The sequence below is a fragment of the Apium graveolens genome, chromosome 2 (genome assembly GCF_009905375.1).
Source record: "Apium graveolens cultivar Ventura chromosome 2, ASM990537v1, whole genome shotgun sequence".
In the NCBI taxonomy this organism is placed as follows: domain Eukaryota; kingdom Viridiplantae; phylum Streptophyta; class Magnoliopsida; order Apiales; family Apiaceae; genus Apium; species Apium graveolens.
The window spans coordinates 313,030,171-313,036,170 of record NC_133648.1 but is presented as its reverse complement, the minus strand read 5'-3'; positions in this window follow the sequence as shown (position 1 = coordinate 313,036,170).

The window sequence follows — 6,000 nt, the reverse complement described above, 5'->3', positions numbered from 1 at the left end:
GTTCATGATGATACTCTTGCTGAAGATGAATCTGTTCAAACTCTGAAAAGAAGAAAGATTACTGAAGAATCTAAGACAACCTCTGGCAAAGCTCAAGTTGTTCAGAGTGAAGAACAGCAAGCTACAGAAGAAACAGCAAGTTCTGATAAAGTCATACAGACATCAACCTCTGACATAGCTCAAGTTGATTTAGACAAAATGAAAGTTGCTGATAAAAAGAACTTGTAATAACCCCCAAAATTTTCAACTTTTTTTGTAACCCTTGTGAATAGTGTTTTTGCTGAATGAGAAAACTTTTCATGCCACACTATGTAGGGGTTCTATTATGGATATTCTGAGATTTTATTAGTACTCTATATGGTATATGAGTGTATGTAAAGATCGTCAGAATTCAATTCCGAACACTTTGGTTTTTCCCGGAAATACACTAGATACGGAGAGAATTGAGTATAAGGTAACAGGATAAAAAGGATTTAAATTAAAGGATTATAATAGAGGATCATAAAAAGGAATATAATGTATTGAGAAAGGTTATGGGAACCTAAGTAATAAGATCCCGGGTATGATCCTTCAAACGATAAACGAAAACGAAAGTTAAGCGAACCGTATAACAGATCAGCGGTCATTAGGCAAACAATTAGGAAGTTAAGCAAAGGGATTAGAGAGAGTGATGTCACCCAACCAATGAGAAGAGGACAAGGAGGGAAAGATGACATCACAACATGACATAGGCATGACATGGGAAGGAAGGAGATGTGGTGGATTTTTAACCACACAAAATCAAGGTTAAATTGGTAATTAACCAAAAACAAAACAAAACCAAAATCAACCAAGCCAAATAATTCATTCTTCATCAAAACAAAAAGAAACCAAGGCATTATTTTTCATTTGCTCTCGGCTTTTTCATGTTTAAAGGCAAGAAATTTCAAAAATTCAAGATCCAAGCTTCCTAAATTGGTGAGTTAATTCCCTAATCATCCTTATGCATAGTTAGGGCTATATCATGAGTTTAAGCCATCAATTCTTTCTCAATCTTCTTCATTAAATCAATGAAGAAGACAATGAATAGTGTTTTCAAGTTTTTAACTTGAAATTTTTCTTGTTTTCCTTTAAGATCCAAGCATCCCTAAGACTTCTCAAAGCTTCTTAAGGCTTCCTAGCTACTCCCACCACTTCAAGGAAGGTATATCATCTCCAAACCCTAGATTCCTATGTTTAATAAGATGATTTTGATTATTATGGTGATATTGTAGCTTAATGTTTGTGGTTTAGAGTTTGGGTTGAAGTGGTATTGAAATGGAATGGTAAATCTTGTTGTTTTGGTTAAAAGAATGTAGTATAGTTAAATTCAAGCTTAGGCATAAGTATGAATGTTAAAAATTGAATTTATTGGGGCTGTTATGATGTGATAAGGACGGATGTTGGTTGTATGATTGATTTGAGGTTGAATTGGGATGGTTTTTGAATGGTTTAAAATTGGGAAATCGCATAAACATAGCCGTCGTAACGTCCGATTTTCTTTAGACTGTTTTTGTGCATAACATTAGGACCCGAGAACCCCCTGCAAGATTATGACCATTGCCATGTCTAAATAGCTCGTGTTACGAGCTTCGTTTTGATATGTAGTTCGTTCGATTCCGATGCACGGTTTAGGAGAAACGACCGTTTCAAGTAACGGCGTTTCGCGAACGAAACTTTTCCTCTCGCCTTACTTTGAAACATAGGTTAAAGACCAAAAAGGGTTAATTAATGTATGAAACATTTATGGTAAGTGTGTTAGGCAGTTGGTAAGACACTCGCGAAGGAATCGCCTTAAAACTCGTAAAGGTTAAATTATTAAAAATGGTGGAGCCGAGGGTACTCGAGTGACTTAAGAGAATCAATAAGCGCAAAACAAGCGTTAGAGTCTAAGTTAGTTAAAGTATAGATTTACAAGTGACTTTGGTTTAATTCCAACTTACTTGTTGTTTATAGGTTACCAGACTCGTCCCGAGCCTTTTATCACCCCAAGTCGCTCATGCAAGTTTTCTACCCGTTATACTATTGTTGTGATGTATATGTGTATATGCATGATCCTGCGATAAAAACATATTTGTTATTAGCAAATTCTTGCGATATATTGAAGCATGCTGTTATGGTATATATATGCATGCCTGTTTCGTATTCTTGTCATATATATCTGTTGGTTCAATTGATAATACTTATGCTAGAGAATAGCAGTAATTTGCATATACCCTTAGTATAGGGACCCAAAGGTGAAAACATTTTCTAAAACCGGGAGTCGAGGATCCCGAGTAGATTTTGTATATATGTATATATATATATATATATTTATATTTATATATATATGTGGTTATAGTTTTCAAAACTATTAATCGAATAAGGGTTATTCGATAAATTTATATTATTACTGAATATTACTTGAATATTCATTCGAGGACTTATGACTCCTTTATATTATTATTGAATATTACTTGAATATTCATTCGAGGACTTATGACTCCTTTATATTATTATTGAATATTACTTGGATATTCATTCGAGGATGTATGACTCCTGTATTTTATGAATATTATTTATAATATTCATTCGAGGTATTACGACTCCGCTTATTACTGAAATATATTCTTTATTTCATTAAAGAATAAGGTGTCAATAATCAAACTTATTTTCGATTATTCAAATAAAGATAGTACTTTTATATAAGTATATCTTTGGTTATTTAATATTCATTTCAAGTATAAGTTTTAATACTTCTACTTCGATTATTTTTATAAGGATTATCTTTATGAGAATATTATTTAAATAATAATATTCAGACATTTTCTAAATATATTGGGACTGATTTACTTCATTAAATTAGCATTACTCCAAACACTCTTTAAAGTGTTTTCGAGTCTTCAAAATGATTTTTAAAAGTTAGAGCGGATCCCAAAACTCATTTTTATATTTAAGATCTTCCTTTTAAAAAAGGGATTTAAATACTCGCTCAAAACCTGAGGGATCCGGCTCTATGGTGTATTTTATATTCGCAACAAGGTTGCAGTCTTGGTAAATGAATTGATTACTTACCCAACGTTCGGGAAGTAAGTCCATCTATTGAGTCGGCATAAGCAACATGGGCTCAGTGGGCGTCCATGATAGTGTAAGTGGCTCAGTGGGAGTCCATCAAATGCATAAGTGGCTGAGTGGCAGTCCAACATAAGGTCCTATTGCGACCAGGATGATGACCAGTGGGGAATTCATCCATCTACTAGTAGAAAAGGTTACTTATTGGTATCTTTGCCTGATCAGCGAGATACCTGGTTTATGCCAAAATTCTTTTCCTTTCCAAAATTCATTGGATGTTTCAAACTCTGTTCATACTTTACATGACAGAGGTTTTCAGGAAATGTATAAAGAAGATGTATATGTGGATATATATATATATATCAGAACTTAATGAAGTATATCATAACTTCATTTTCTTTAATAATATTTCAAAGATTTAATCTATTCAAATCTTGTCTTGTAGTCTCATCTATGTGATGAACTGTTGAAAGCTCATTATACTTTGAACAGTGGTAGTTCAAGTAGCTTTATAAATGATATAAGTGTAGTGAAGTATCTGGTAACTTCATCCCTTGTTTTTACTTATATCTAGTAAGTAATTATCTTACACATGATAAAAGATTCTAGTAAGTATCCATTTAGATACTTATATTATTGTTATCACTATATATTATCTTACGAGCTGTAAGGCTCACTCTTGATTTATTTTTTCATCACACAACAACAGTTAGGAAAGATGGCCAGACTCCAGCAGACCCAGCGCAAGCGCGTGGGAAGCGTCCCGCGTCTTCCCGATGATGTTGTAGCTGCTATAGCTGCAGAGGTAGATCTATTGGTAGACCAGGCACTCTACTTTTGAGAATCAAATTATGTATAATTATAACTTGTGGCAGATAATGGCAATTAACTGTAAATTATCAAGTAATCATTTTGGGTTGTAATAACTTTTAAATTGTGGATTCAAAGACTTGTACTTATTTCAATTTCATCTCTGAGACTATAACGGGTTGTGGTGTGTGTTAGTGTGGGGTCACAGCATAAGGTTATTTATTATTATTTAAGTGAAGTGATATTGTGGAAAGAAAGACCGTGACGACCCGGATCCCCGACCCCGGATCTGGGGGTGTTACAGAAATGGTATCAGAGCTAAGCGTTATAAACCTCAGAGATGATGCGACGATCTAATAATAAACTCACAAAGATAATAAGAACTCTTGCCAAGTTCATGGTCGGACTACTTAAAGTAGCACTGACAGTTAAAACCCTTACGGGAACCCTTATAAGTATCATGATAGTAACTTAGCTCATTTAATGTGTAGGCGCCTGAGATAGAGGACCCTGAGATGTTCGAGTGTGAGCATGATGAGGCACTGCTAGATGTTGAGGATCAGGAGGAGCCTGAGATGGAGGAGGATGAGGAGGACCCCTCAGAGGAGTCAGAGACGGAGGTCATTGCTATTTCAGATGAGGAGGACCCCTCAGAGGAGTCAGAGACAGAGGTTATTGCTATTCCAGATGAGGAGGACCCGGATAAGGTCCCAGTAGCTGAGGAGCGTGTTGGACCTATGGTAGTGTATGCTGGTACCCCTTTACCCACACTTCCGGTGGTCAGAGCCCCTACCCCTCCACCACTATCTTGGATTCCCTATGATGACAGCTCAGAGACCCATACTTCCGAGCCTAGGCAGACCGAGGAGGCACCCTCAGCGGCTCCGGATTCACCACCTCTTGACCCTGCCCACAGGCAGTCTTCGTTAGCTCATGGATATGTTCAGGATGTTCTGAGGACCCGAGTGGCTGTTGCCGAGGCCCGACTGGATGAGGCCAGGAGGGAGTTGGATGCGGAGAGGGCGGGTAGGCGTACCCGAGCTTATGAGACTAGGGCTTCTATACCCCGATCCTTGAGGAGGGAGCTTACGGGGATAGAGCTCACGTCCCGAGCGAGACTCAGATCTCTCCAGGGGGACAGGCATGGTAGGATCTTCAGGCGGCAGGCCGACTATATTTTCCGTCGTGCGATGGAAAGGGTATGGGAGCTGACCCGCTCCGGTGTGTGATTCAGGACTGACGATGGAATAGTCTAGTTGTCTAGTTAGCCGAGGCCTTAGTAAGAGCCAATTTTTCGGGATAGTTAACTTGTATATAGCATCCCTTTTTCTGACTAGACAGATAGACTCTTGTGTATCACTTTTGGGACAGATGACTGTAGCACTGTTGTACTTTTGACCAGATCAAACTATGTATTTCTCGTATTATGTATATATTTGTTTCGTTTCGGTTCAGTTCCTTAGTGACGAGGTCACTGTTTTTATCATTATTATTACTGCACTTCGTATTAGAACTGTCATAAAATAATAGAATTGCGATATACATTCTCCCCATTATGAAGCTGTGCAAGGTATAATGTTGTATATGATTGTGACCTAACGTTGAATTTCCCAATAATTTTTTTAATTATCAGAATCATGCCGCCAAGAAAGATTGGAACTAGGGCGAACCCTGGATCTGAGGACCAGGGAAGCCATAACCAGGATGATAGGAACCAGGAACACAGTGAAGAGGAAGATGAGGATTATGTGGAACAGGATGGCTCCCTGTATGAAGAGGAAGAGGAAACATATGATGTTGAGGGATTTGAGATAGAGGCTGAAGAAGGAGAAACTGAGGTTGAGCAACCAGTACCAAACCCAGGCATGGATCCCATGGGCCAGTTCATGCAACTCCTAAGGCAGAATTTGGAACGTCAACCCAACCCACCCCCTCAAGGAAATAACAATGCTGTGGCAAACTCTTTCAGGGCTTTTAAGTCCCTTAAGCCCCCTGAGTTCCACGGATCAGCCGACCCAGTTGAGGCAAGGGCATGGTTAAAGGAAATGGAGAAATCTTTTGAGATTCTGAGTATCGATGAGGCGCAGAAGACTGTATTTGCTACCTACCTTCTGAAAGGAG